This window comes from Protopterus annectens, chromosome 13.part0 (assembly GCF_019279795.1).
Source record: "Protopterus annectens isolate FY-2018-M chromosome 13.part0, PAN1.0, whole genome shotgun sequence".
Classification (NCBI taxonomy): domain Eukaryota; kingdom Metazoa; phylum Chordata; order Ceratodontiformes; family Protopteridae; genus Protopterus; species Protopterus annectens.
In genome coordinates, this window is record NC_056747.1 from 322924684 (window position 1) to 322939496 (window position 14813).

Genomic DNA, 14813 nt, shown 5'->3' on the forward strand with positions numbered 1-14813 from the left:
TCTCTTCACATCTCCTTCCACTGCGAAGTGCAGTGAGATCTTTGCTCTGATTCCCTCACCAGGGGACCCCCCCCCCAGAGACATTCTAGTCCATGCTTGGCCTCCCGGGCTTCTGTATGCTTATCCCCCATTACCACTCATTCCGAAGTTTCTTCATAAGGCTTGCCATCTGGGGTGCAAGGTGATCCTCATTGCCCCGTTCTGGCCTCATCGGGTCTGGTTCCCCTTCCTTTGGTCTCATGTTCTAGCTCCTCCTTGGATTCTAGATCCCTGCCCAGATCTCATTTCTCATCCTTCGGGCACCTGTCCGCCCAACCTGGACAGCCTCAAGCTGACAGCTTGGTTGCTCCAGTTCCCTTAATTGCCAGGACTGCTGGTCTTTCATCTTCAGTGAAAACCATTCTAGTGGTGGCTCATAAGTCTTCCACTAGGAAGATTTACCACAGTAAATGAAACGATTTTCTATTTGGGCATCTCAGAGAAAGCTGGATCCTTTTACCACCCCTGTATCCGTGGTACTGGATTTTTTAGCCAGCATTTTTCAACAAGGGCCAGTTCTTCCTCTGTGAAAGTGCAACTGGCAGCTATCTCAAATTTTCATGTTGGTGAGAACATGAATGCCCTGACCTCTTCTAGATTGTGTAAAGCATTTCTTAAAGGCACTTTTCTTTTGCATCCTCCATTTAAGAACTCTGTCCCTCCATGGGACCTTACTTTGGTTCTTCAGGCCTTAGTTGCTCCCCCCTTTGAACCTGCAGCTTCAGTGGATTTAAAGTTTCTGTCCTGGAAGACAACTTTCCTAGTGGCTATTACTACAGCTAGGAGGGTTTCTGAGATTCAGGCCATATCCACTGTGCCCCCTTACTTGATCTTCCATAAGGACAGGGTTTCTCTCCGCACAAACCTTTCTTTCTTACCAAAAATGGCTTCTGAATCAAACATCAATCAAACAATTAACCTGCCTGTTTTCTTCCCAAATTTTTAGAACAAAGGTGAATATAAACTGCATTTGCTAGATGTTCATAGACAACTTAATTTTTATTTACACAGAACAAAGCCCTTCCATAAGTCTGACCAGTTATTTGTGTCCTTTTCTAAGCCCTTTTTGGGTAAGACCATCTCCAAAGTTTCTTTAGCTAGATGGATTACGCTGTGTATTTTGCAAATTTACAAATACAAAGGTTTGTCTCCACCTGGTCCGATTAAAATTCATTCTACCAGATCTATGGCGACATCTGCTCCTTTCTGGTCTAGGGTGTCATTGGATGACATTTGTGCGGCAGCAACTTGGGCTAAGTCACATACCTTCATTTCTGATTATAAGTTGGATGTAATCTCCAGATGGAGAGCATCCTTCGGCTCTGCGGTGCTCAGGAATATCCTTCAATGAGGGTCTTCCAGGGGCTTGAGTAGCTGGGGACTCTGTCCCACAGGTTGAAGACAAAATGAAGTTAACTACTTCAGATAAAGAAGTTATGTACTCACCATAACATTCCATCTGAGTAGTTATACTTCATTTTTCTGCAACCGTCCCACCCTCCTTCCCCTGAACCTTCTCATGTTATGGTCATGTATGGTTTCTTCTAGTTTGAGTTGCTGGTTAGTTTGGTTTGCAGCAAACTCGATCTGAGGGAAGGCAGTAGATGGTGGTGTGTTATGGGTAAGGGGAGGAGCTTGGAGCTCAGGGCAGATGCTTGTAAAGTTGCCGGCTCGGATCCGATATGGATCTGAATACCCACAGGTTGCAGAAAAATGAAGTATAACTACTCAGATGGAATGTTATGGTGGGTACATAACTTCTTTTTCACCAAAAAGATGTCTTTATTGCAAATCTAAAGCTTCCATAGTACATTGCCTTAAATAACCAAAGAAGCAGTCATGTGACATCACATGAGCACTGAAATGTTAGATAAATAGTATCTATCTAAATATAGTAATAGTTCATGTAGCATCCAATGGGTGAGTAGGTGTTTGGATTGATTTGGTGCTGTTGGTCCCTTTGTTCATTATGGTTATTTATTTTGAGACAGCTCTTTAATAATGGCTCAGCAAATGGATTTATCATGCATTTTCAGTAAACACGCTGCTGATATTGATAATCTCTCTTGGTTTGGTGATACAGGCAGTGGTTCACATGCAAAAGGTGCTGCACAGACACAGGAAGGAAATGCTGGAACTTCTGCAAGTTCAATGCAACAAGCCATTTCATCTTTCATACAAGCCTATAAGAACCCCCATTAAATGGTGTGACACTTAAAATATTTAAAAACTTACTTGGATTTGAATGGGGTTCCTAGGGCCCCCTCTTTGTACATGGATCTAGGTGTAGGTACTAATGTTACATTTTCTGAACAAATGGTGATTTGTTCAGGAAAATACTTCACATATGTTTGTTGAGTGCCTGGTTGAATAGCATGAGTTTCATATTTATGAACATAACGGCTTGGCATCTAAGCATGTTAAAATGATATCAGTATTTCAAATCCATACTGAATTTGCAGACATGCTGTCTCTATTTAGTACTAATACTGACTCATGAACTAGAGGCATAAAAACATAGGAAACTCAAAAGGGACACAAAAGTCTATCCAAATAATGCTACTTTCTCATGGTGTAAGCAAACCATAATGTAAGGCTTGCAACTAATTCATTCTATAATGAAGGCTCCGTTTAGCCTAAATTTTAACAGAATCCATCTGGCAAATATATTCTAGTCTCTTCTAGTACTGATATTTTTTCTTGCACTGACACTGGTATAGATTCGAATGAATCTTCTGCAGGCCAAAGGTGCTTAAATTTATTACATCTGCCTCCAAGTATAAATGTGGGAAGGACTACATTGCCAACCCATCAATGCTTGCCCTGTAGCGATTTCAACAACGTCTGGACATGGTCAAGAAACAAATAATTTGATTATGGATTTATCACCACATGTTTTGTCACCTTCATGATCTGTATTGTTAAATAGAAATCTGAAACCTGTATTTTGTGATTGTTTCTGAATATTGTAAGGTTTCTTATCTCAGATTTTTTTCTAGATTGTGTACTAGCCAAATATTTAAGATTTAACATACACAGGATGATATGAAGGTTAATAGTGATGTTATTGATTTTTATTAACAAAATCATTTGTCCGCCACCATATCACCCTGACACTAAGGCATTTGAAAATGCAGTTATTCTTGATTTATATTAAAAGACATCTGACATGTAAGACATTTTCTGTTAATCTAAACATGGAAGAAACACAGGAATTGTGTCTTCTAAGCAAATGGCAAGATGTTATATTCAGTCATGCTGATAAAGAGTGTTTGATGGTCATTTGGGATGTTAATTAATATGAGTCAGAAGTTTCAAAACATTTGACTGACATTAAATTTTATCATACCCGCATCTTGGATGCAGTACTGCATTTTAAATCTAAAACTGATGATTATGTATTGTTTTCAGAACAGGAGGATATTATTTTTGCCAAATTAAGAATGGAGCTAATGGTTGATTCCTCCAAACAACAATATTGTTATCACTTGCCAAAGTTCATAAACATGCTTGCACTTTATGTCCAATTACCACCTATGGAAATAACACTTTTAAGTTCATGGAAATTATGAGATATTGGTTCTGGATGAAAAATGATAGATATGTTTATTTTACATTGTTTGTTAGATTAGATATAGAAAGAGGAAATCCATGGTGCAACATTTTCCTTTTTTAAAAGAAGTGTTGGACAACCTGGTTTTGGTCTAGTTACTCAACACCTTATAGGCATGTACAACTTGTGACAATTGTATTTTTTGCCAACATGTTTTTAGACTGGATTTTTTTTACATTGAATAACATTGGTATGACTTGCAATATTTTTCATGTATTGACCTGCAATCCAATTGGGGTTATATACATGGCAGCCTACATATGCAATGCATTTTATGTGGTTCATATGTCCATAATTTGGAAACAGCAGGTGTCTTTACATTTTTACATTTAGGCAACCTATGGTGTGCTAAGGACTGCAATGGTCTTTAGAAACACTCTGATACTAAATTTATATTTATTTACATTGACAATGTTGCTAAACTGAATTTTACTGTTCTATATTACTACATAGCTGTATAAAAAAATAACAAAGTTAGATTATTTCATTGGGGTACTTTATCCATCAGGAGTTAATGAATCTTTATGATGTATGCATTTTTTCTTGATTAAAATTTTTTTGGATGTTATATGGTTTATAATTATATATAGATGGATATTGTTTAATATTTCAGTATGCACATGGCTATCACATGATTATTTCTTTGGTTATTTAAAGAAATATGCTATGGATGCTTTAGATCTGCAATGAAGAGGCCTTTCTGGTGAAATCATGGTTTGATGACTGTTGAGTATATTAAATAATTTGCAAGCTAATGCTGATGCTATTTGTGTTTGGTATATCTATCTATCTATCTATCTGTCTATCTATCTATCTATCTATCTATCTATATCATAACTGCCACAAATCATATTGCTGTTATATCTAATGGTTGTAGCCTTGTTTATATTCAGTTGTTTTTGTTGTACCGGTAAACTTTGTTCCTGTACCTTCTATTGGATGGCTCTTGTTGTTCTTATGCACCCTGGACATTGATTATGGCTGGTCAGTTTGATCAGTGACTTTGATTGTGGTTGGTCAGTTTGATCAGTGCTCTTCCCCAGTAAACAAGCATAAATAAATACCTCTTTGTACTGTCTAACTGCATGCCTAATTGTCTTGTTTTATATTTAAGTTGCATTTATAGCGTGGGAGAGGAATTTTGTTTAACATAGAGTCAAGAGCTTTTTCTTTTCCTATAGAGTTAATGTATATGGGAATTTGGTGCTAGGTATACACACAATGGACCCTCATAGAATGACACCAGTTTACAAGCCAATTATTGTAGCTGGTTATTTTATCTGTATATTTAGGCATCCTTCTTAGAAAGGGAAGAGTGCTGCTCAAGATTAGTGATTTACCTTTTTGAGACATGGGTGGTAGGATCGATTTTGTCTTATTGCATTTCCATTAGGGTAGTGTGTGTAGGCTCATTTGCTCCCATGTGGGCAAAATCAAGGCCATGCATACTTAAACGATCAGCTGTAACAAATATGTTCTGCATTTAGAAAAGAAAAAAATACTTTCTTTTGTCATTCATTGGTCTAATATTGCAGAATTACTGAATTTCTGAATGTCCATTCTTAAACATTCTCTGGTAATTTGTTTTATAAATGTAGCTCCCACTGTATTTAATGTAGAAGTAATAGACTATAGTTTTCCATTACACCACAAGGTGGAGCTCCTTTTCAGTAATATAAAAGAATTTCAAAAGTGAAAGAGGATTCTGGAACACTAGCTGAAGGAGGGAAGACTGAAACACGGAGCTGAAGGGAAAAAGGGCCTTGCAGCATGACTGGATTTTCTTTTCTAATGTTTGGGACAGGGAACTGAAGTAGCAGATTGTGCCTGTCTCTTGCTGAAATCCTGGATATGGTATTTTGTGGAGTCAGGAGAGAAGTCTGAAACCAGTAGTTCCATGCCTGCTATGATACAGCAAGAAAAGGAGTTCCCTTGGGCCTAGTACCGAGAACCCATAGATAATTATCAGAGTTCTGGTAGGTGATTTTCTGCTTTTCTCATCAGAGGAACCACGACGCCTGGTCACTAGGATATTCTCGACAGAGTGGTGAGAGGCTCTGGCCGTCATTTTATATTTTTATAAGATTGTGATTCCCCCCCTTTTAATGCTTTGTGGATTACAAATAACTGGGATCCATATCAGTCCAACTTGGGCCCCATCATGCCGGCAGCAAAACTGTAAGTAGTCACTGGCCAGTGAACAAGGTATAATAGAGTGTTTCATAGTTGGACTGTTTAGAATTGATCAAGGGGGAAGAGCGTGTTAGTACTGCTGAATAACATTGCATTTTCCCATAGTTGTATTGTGGCACTATAAATCTTTATTGTTCAATGATAATACATTTTGCCATGTTAGTACTGCTGCCTTAAAGAATCTTTACTGTTCAATGACATTGCAATTTCTCATATTTGTATTGTGGCATTATAAATTCTCATTGTTCAATGACATTGCATTTTACTTGTGTTAGTACTGAATGACATTGCATTTTCTCATATTTGTATTGTTGCATTATAAATCCTCATTGTTCAATGACATTGCATTTTGCTCGTGTTAGTACTGCTGCCTTCAAGAATTTTGCTGCTCAATGACATTGCATTTTCTCATATCTGTATTGTTGTATTATGACTCTTTTATTGCTTAATGACATTGCATTTTTCCCATGTTTGTCTTGCTGCATTATAAAGCTTTACTGCTCATTGATCTTGCCTTCTTTGTGCATGCTTGAATGTCAAGACCTTCTTCTGTTGAGTTCTGGGGAAGAGGGTGAATGTATGTTTTCATTGCATGCATTTTCTCACTTTGCCTTATTGCTAACTGGTACACTGTTGAAATCATTTGTTTATGGTTGTGCTATTGCCTTTTTAAACTAGATGTGTCACCTAGAATAAAATCTGTCCCTCTTGCCACCTTGGTATGTTGGGCCTAATAGGGGTGTCACCAGAGTCAGGTAGGAAGGAACTCGTATCTCTTCAGCTACACCTGCGGGTGCACTATATAAAGATAAAATATAAAAGCCTAACATTTGAACTAAAGAGTGTCATAACCTGGTAATAAAGAGAACCTCTGTAAACATAGGTTATGATTTATGTTCTGATTTCCTCTCCCCCAAATCAACTTGAAATGTTTTTATATTTAAAACAAATCGATAGTATACTATGATATCATAATGCACCTCCAAGAGCCCTTGAGAAGCTCTTCCTTTGGCCTAGTGTAGTATAATGTTCCTGAGACCTACAGTTAGAGTACACACTTTATCCAAAATTACTTTATGAAACATCTCTCTTTTAAGTAGGAGAGAATATATATAATATACAGTATACGAGAGTGTCTGGCTGTTTGTAAAATTGCAACACTGTCTTAATACTGCCTGTTTTTCAAGCTGTGAGGAAAACTGAAGCTATTATCTAGTTATTGCAATGCTGCCTGCCTGCATGTTGAGACATTATTTAGTGTGTGTTCTGGTGTACAGTCACAACAAGAACTGTTCAGCCAGTCAGTGACTAGGTCTATGAATGTTATTTCATTCATTTTGACTAACGGAATGCATGTGTTTATCAAATATAAGTAATGTTTGGGGATAGAAAAGAAAGGTTTTAAAGCTAGTATATAAAGTTAAGAGGGGGGTGTTTGTTGGGTGTTGTAGGCTGTATTCTTGCCACTCTTTTTGCTGTATGATTGTGTCTGGATGTATGTGGTGCGGTTCACTCATCAATCAGTCTGCAGGCTGTTACACTCAATCCAATAACAAGACAGTGACCAAGGGTGAGAACTAAGTCCTGTACCTTGTGTTTGTTAGGTAAACACCTTAACCATTATGCCAACCCCCAACCTAAAATTACCAGCTATCATTTGTGACAGAAAGCAAGTATGAAACCTGAAATGCCAGAAACACTAATCAAGCCAAGGACACCTGGGCCATTGTCTGGGCTTTCTCCCTGACTGATGAAGTGATTTTCATTGTGTAGGCTTCACTGTGATAAAGTTTGTATGTATTTTGGGCTTTGTTGCTCATCACAGGTGAGCACGTTTTGTTACAAATGAGATCTGACACGTGGAACTGCAATTCTGTCAGACAATAGTAAAGGGTTTATGTCAAATAATCAAACGGCTACATTGTCGAATGTCATCTTATCAACAATGCAATCCATCAAACCCCCCATATGGAGGGCTATGCCCACCACATCCACCCCTAATTACATATACCAACTCTGATATTGCACTACAGTGGGGAAAAGGGCAAACTTCCTGATACTTACTGAAACGATATCTCAGTCAGATCAGTTCAATGGTCTGCATTGTTGATGATATGTTCGACAAAGTGGCCATTCAATTATGTGACATAGAACCAATGGTAACACTGAATGGATCACTTTGCTTCAAAAGGTTAATAACTATGATATTTATGTTGTTCTATAAGTGCCCTGAAAGAATGTCTTCTTGTTTTATGGTAATACCATTGCCAGTTTCACAAAAGAAGAACAATTCTGTTTTAAAGAATTTCATCAAATACAATTCTCACATCTACTGTATGCAATTTTATTTACAAGCAGTCATAAACATCAAGGGTTTTAAACTGGCAAGATGTTTCTTTGATGACCATGCATGGATTAACATGCAAAACTATGGCTAATTTCTCACAAAGCTGTATGTTTTTTTTTTTTTGAAGGCAGAATTAAATATATGTGGAACACTGATTACTCTCTTTTTTGTCACCCAACTGGCCCATTTATTCTGGCAGGGAGATGAGAGCCTAGCATCCCTGGGATAGGAAATAGTTCTACAATCCTGTTTGTGGTGGCTTGTTAGCCCAATTTTTCCTCTCCTATAGGCTGTGTTAATGGATGGGTGGCAGGGAGCAGGCCAGCTTGCTAATCTAGTGGTGTTACCTACACCCCCTCATATAATTCCTCCTTCCTTACAGTGGCTCACTGAGCTCTCCATCTGTGCTATAGTCTGCAAGGAGTATGCCTCCAGAGACACACCCTCTTGTCTTATGGGCATACACGCAGGCAGGGCATGCCCAGAGTCTTATGCTCCATGGGTGCAACACCTAATGCTCTCAGTAGGTATTGTCCAAGTGGTGAGCCAGTACTACGTTCCCTAGTCCCTGGATGGGCAAGACAACAGTTGGCACTCACTGCCATCCTTCCAAATAGCTCCTATAGAACTCAGGTCCAAATGCGATGTAGACAGGGCTTTATCTTTCTGTGCCACAGAACTGGCTTAACTTTGATTGCTTTTAATGCCATTTTGGTACTCAGCTCTGCCTTGGGCCCCTGAACACTATAGGAAGGGCAACAAACAGGAAGTGTGATGACTGTTCAAGCTTTATTACTTCAGCAGTACTTTTAACAGGGGACTGCTTACAGCTTTGCAGTTTGTGTTATTCACACTAATTCAGCACGTTACATTCTGTTAATTGGTGCTTGGCTATAGCAATGTAAGTATAGTTTGGGACTATTAAGAGAGACATATTGAAGAAAAAGTGCACATCTAAAGTGTAAGTCAGGATAATTATTTAAATAAAAGGGCAGTAGGAGACTGAAAAGTCTGTGTGTGTGTGTGTGTGTGTGTGTGTGTGTGTGTGTGTGTGTGTGTGTGCAGATTTAAATAACTGCAGTTCTACACCATGTTTCTTTCCTGCTTGCTGTGCTTAAGCTGGAGATGTGGGGGAAGGGATGCTCTTTCTGTTCTTAAACTCATATTTGCTCAAAGGAAGGGTTATTAGCTGCAGCTCTGGAAGGAAAGGTAAGAAACATTATAGCCATAGAAAAAACAGTGCTATTTCTGGAAGATGTGCTGCAAGAACCTGCAGAGACTGAGCAAAGTAGGGATCTCACTGAGACAAATCTGTCAGTAGTCTCAGCTTTAGTATCCCATTCCTTGCAGAAGTTTACTGTTGTTTTGTAGCATTAGGGCCACTGATCACAAAAAAGGAACTGTTTTTGGTTTCATACAAGAATAGGTGAGCTAATCAAGAAAGTGTATGAGAAACATGTTACAAGTGCTTTTTTATCAGACACAGACTTAAAGCATTCGTCATTAGAGTACCAGACTTTTTGTAAAACAAAGAAAATAAAAATAAAAGAGAGAGAGCAACGGAAACAGTAAGGGAAATAAAAGAAGTGCTAGCAAAAGGAACAGTCTTCTTTGCCCATATCTGGTATCATTTCCAGAAACAATATTTTGATTCTCACACCTACACCAGCAAAAATAGGCCCCCATTTCAGAGATCCCATAGGAACCAGTCCAAATTCTTAGAGCCCCTGGCAAGACAGCTGAGAGAAACTGGTGGCATCCTGTTTTGCTTAGCTTTATTTTTAACTTAAGTATTTGGGTGGGTGGCATTTGGGTGAATAGCTGCACAATAGTAAAAAAAGAATAGAAATAGAGTTGATGTATATTTGCCTTTACATGGGGACATTAGACCTTCATCTGTAAATGCTGGGTAAAGCTTAACAATGTACTCATACCATTTTCCTCCATTGGGCAACCTGTCTCCATCATATTGACTGTGCTCATCATGAAAAAGAACAGCTGCAACTGGTATCTGGACTTCCTGGTGGGATGATGTCATTGTTATAAGGCTTGTGACCTGTGTTCAACAACAAGCCTGTCACCGTTAGAGGAACAGTAAGAGTTTTCCAGCAACAGTTTCAAATCAATATTTACTTCATCTTATTTTGTTGTGATTCAATAGATTCTATATGTTTACATACACCTGGAATCTTTGTAAAATAAAGCCCATGTTTTCTGTGTTCTGCAGACCAATTTCATAAACCGAGCTCCAGGAAGCCCATGAACATATGTAGTACATGCTCAAATTATCTCCACGTATACAAGATGTAATCCATGAGCTATATCATCAAATTATCTCTGTCAATGTTCAATGCAATCTGTGATCCACAGGATAAAATTACATTTGCATATACACAATGTAATCCATAACTAAAACTAATGTCTTTCGGCTTTTCCTGGTTAGGGGTGTAACATGGTCAGATTTTCTCTGCAAATACACAGTGTGGTCCATGACACATGTGGTCAAATTATCTCTGCAGGTATACAATGTAATCCGTAACCTTCATGGTCAAATTATCTCTGCAGACACACAATATAATCCATAATACACAAAAGACATGACAGAATTATCTGTATAGATACACAATGTAATCCATGACTGATACGGTTTCTGTGACTTTTACAGCAGAATCATGACTCATTATGCCTTCTTTAATTGAGGATAAATGCCGTTTGATAGCGGTTGTATAACAGGCACAGAATTTTTCACACTCAAGGAGGCTTTAGAAATAGTAAATCATATACTAGTCCTTCATGTTCTCTGAACCTTGAACTTTCTCATCTACTAAAATGGTTCCTTTCCTCACTTGATTGCTTTAACAGTATTTGAGACGGTTATATTTTATGCTGTTTAGTACCATCTGATTTACTACAATGCACTACAAGGATTTATTTATCTTTGGGACCTTGCTTTTTAAAAAAAAAAATTGTCTGCCAATACAGCTTTATGCAGGTAAAGTTTTAATATTCTCTCACGTATATCCCAGCCATCTCATTCTGGAGATGGAAATGAGTATTATGACACATCAAGTCATTCTCAGCTTGGGTCATGCCGGCTTACACCTTTCACAAACCAGCATGAGGGCCATATTAAGGCCTGCTGCTAGAGCATGTTACCCTGGCGCATTAACTGGAGCAAGCTTCCTAACATTTGACAAGCTGAGGTACATTTTCAATCACAAACTGCTGAGGGACATGATATGATGTGCCCTTGGTTTACCACGCCCCTATGACAGCATTTGGAGCAACCAGCTGTACAAGTTAGCATGATGAGATGAATTGTCATTTACAAACTGTTGGGGGACAAGATAAGATATATCTATGGAGTACTGTCTGCAGCCCTGAAATAGTATTTGGAGCAAGCTGCTCTAAGATTTGACACGTTTATGTGTGCAACTGTAACTCTGTTTTTCACCGTCTCCTCCCACAACATATCTTATAACAGTCAATAAGAAGCCTGCTGAGTTACAAACATGACTTTAATACCAGTTTACATCAATGTCTCTTCTGTCTTGCTCATGGATACCGAGTCTCAACACATCTACTCATTCTTATGAGTCAATGCTTAAATTATGTGATACTGCACTAAATATAGCTTTCTGACATGTCTTGAGAGCTTGTGTACCCTTCACAGAGATGCACACTGACTTTACTTCTGGATGCATTAGTGTTACCTTTCAGACAGGCTCATGAAAGCTCCAGCCTACACACTGCTCAAGCCCCCCGTGTTGAAATTCCATGTTGTCCTGTAATCTCCCATCAGTGTACATGAATGGTATACACCTTTTTCTGTAAAGGAAATTCTTACCCCCTCCACCCCGCAACAAACATACTAAATGTAGTTCCTATCACTAAAGCAGCTATAAACAGCTTCATCTCTTTCTGATTCTACACTTGTATCTGAGCTCTCTATGTTACTGTTCCTCTGCAGACTAGCTGAATCCACACAGGGTTATCCTGACACTCTCACATTGTCATTTCTGCTTTTGTTTGCTGCTCCCCTTGTGGCTGTTGCCTTCTGTTATAACACTGATAGTTTACATTATGCTGCATGTGCCCTGATGTAATGGTAACCTAGTGACACACACTAGCATTGTCATCTCACGGCAAGAGGTTCTCTGGTTTGATTCTCAGCTGAAATATCTTCTATATAAACTGTGTATATCTGCCCTGTATTTTTGTGGGCTTTCTCTTTACTCCTGATTCATCTGCTGTAAATAGTTTTATGACACTGAAATTAGTGCAGGTATGAGCATTACTGAAAAAAAGACCTACTTACCTGCTTGTGTTCCCTACTTAGCTACTAAATTCTCTGGATGTGCCAGCACACTATAGGAATCAGATGCAACTCAACAGCAATGGATGGCATGGGCGTACTTAAGTCACCACTGTAAAACAGCACTATATGTTCCTGCTGCTATATTTTTGTCAACAGTGCAATGTTTCCTTCATATGTATAACCTAACCTATTATTAAATGATACTTACATAAGCTATCAATCCGTTCAAAGCTGCAATGTGATTAATTAAAACAAAAATGAGCAAAATAAAATAAAAGTTACCACTATCTCTTCTAATTCTTATGCATGTAAGATACCAATAGAATACGGGCCATGCTGAGGTTCCACATTACCAAATTTGGTTGCATTAGAGTAATATTATCTTCTAGCATATTTGATTTAGCAGGCAGGTCGTGCATCAAAACCTTGATTATATCCTCAGCAAAGCTCAGTGACTGTATAGTGTTTTACTCTGCATGCTTCAGGCTTGGCAGCTGCATCCCTCTTGAGAATTAACAGATGCTGCATAATGTTGCAGCCTAAGTGAAGGAGACAGACATGTGCTCCTTACAGCACTTTTCCACCTAAATCCAATGTGAGTGTCATGCCAATGTGCTGGATTGATATTTACAGATTACAACGCACAGCTTACATCATTTAAATGAATTAGTAATGTAAAAGGTTATCCGCTACACTCAGCAGTTAGCATTGTCACACCACTGCTAGAGGATCTCTGGTTCTTAACTAGGGTGCCTTCTGTGCAGAGTCTGCATGTCCTCCCTTTGTTTGTGTGGGTTTTCTCTAGCTGTTCTTGTTTCCTCCCACATTCCAAAGACATGTGGACTGGTCACACTAAATTGGCTGTAGTTGAGTGTGCGTGTGTATGTGGTATGGGAGATACCTTAACCCAATATGTGAAAGTGAGATAAAGGGGTTATGGATGGATGGATCAGATACACTCATCATTTATGAATAGTTCTCATTTATTCTGGATTATACAATTATAATAAAAAGTGATTTCATTATCTAAAACAGCTCATATGACTATGCATGAATGTTCTGAAAGCAGAAAGCATAATTCTATTGTTTCTCCTTCAATAGCCTACTTAACGTTATTTTATAAGTGTTTTAAAGCACTTTACAGTAAGCATTATTAAATATTATCTTTTCAACATTCCATGGCTTAAGGTGTGCATTATCCTTCCTAAAATGGTACGAAACAAATCAAATAAAATTTTCTGAAAGAAGTCATTGATTATTACTTTAATATTAATGTAAGCACATTATAATGTTCTGTCTTAACTTTATATTCCTAAATCCTAATTAGAACCATTCTGAAGTGTAACAAGTCATTCTAGAGGGTGCATTACATGCATATAATGGTAATGCTCTTCTCAGGGTCATAAGAGCAATTCACCATTGACCTCGTACCTTAGAATGCCCATTAGTCATCGTTTAAAATGGTTAAGAAAACAGGCTTGGAGACACAGTGATGCCAGCTGGACACTTGACATTCCAAAGGTTTGAATCAGTGGCAGCCCATGCTATTGGACTGCAGGACTGCAGCCCCCCAGCTGTAAAAAGAAAAAAAAAAAATTTAGAGTGTCCGCTTAACTCAGACTGCTGTGAAAATGTCCAGACCGATTCCCAACTCAGACTGCTGTAAAAAGAAAAAAAATTTAGAGGGAGTGTCCGTTTCCCAAACTCGGACTAGTAAAACAGCAGTCTGGATTGAGAAACAAGGCATCAGACTGCAGATGCCCCAGAAGTATATGCAGTTACAGCTGCATAGACTGGAAGAGGATCAGACTGCAACGTCTGCAGGCTGGAAAACTGTAAGCCTATAGCTGCTGCTCTCATGATAACTAGCTACTCTCGCTGGACCATATCATGGAGGGAGATTTCCAGAGGCAAGGAGCTTTTACAGAGTTTACTAGGACCATATTATCATGGAGGGAGTTATTTACTCATCACACAGATTTTAAGTTTAACGACACGGACGGGGCAAGCTGGATTGTTATTTACTTATGGAGACTGTCTCTCACATGGACAAAGTTTAAGTACTATGGAGGACTGGGACCTTTTATTGCTATTTCCAGAGCCCGTACAGAGCTTTTGAATTACTACTGTGATGAAGCTTTTTCAGGTAATTGTGCGTGTGTGTGTGTGTGTGTGTGTGTGTGTGTGTGTAATGTCCCACTTAAATATACCTGGTGGCTGGAAACATGCTCAAACCCTGTACCTTGGAGGCAGATAGCAAGAGCCTGAATTCCCTACCCACCATCACTTGTGAAAAATTTTCA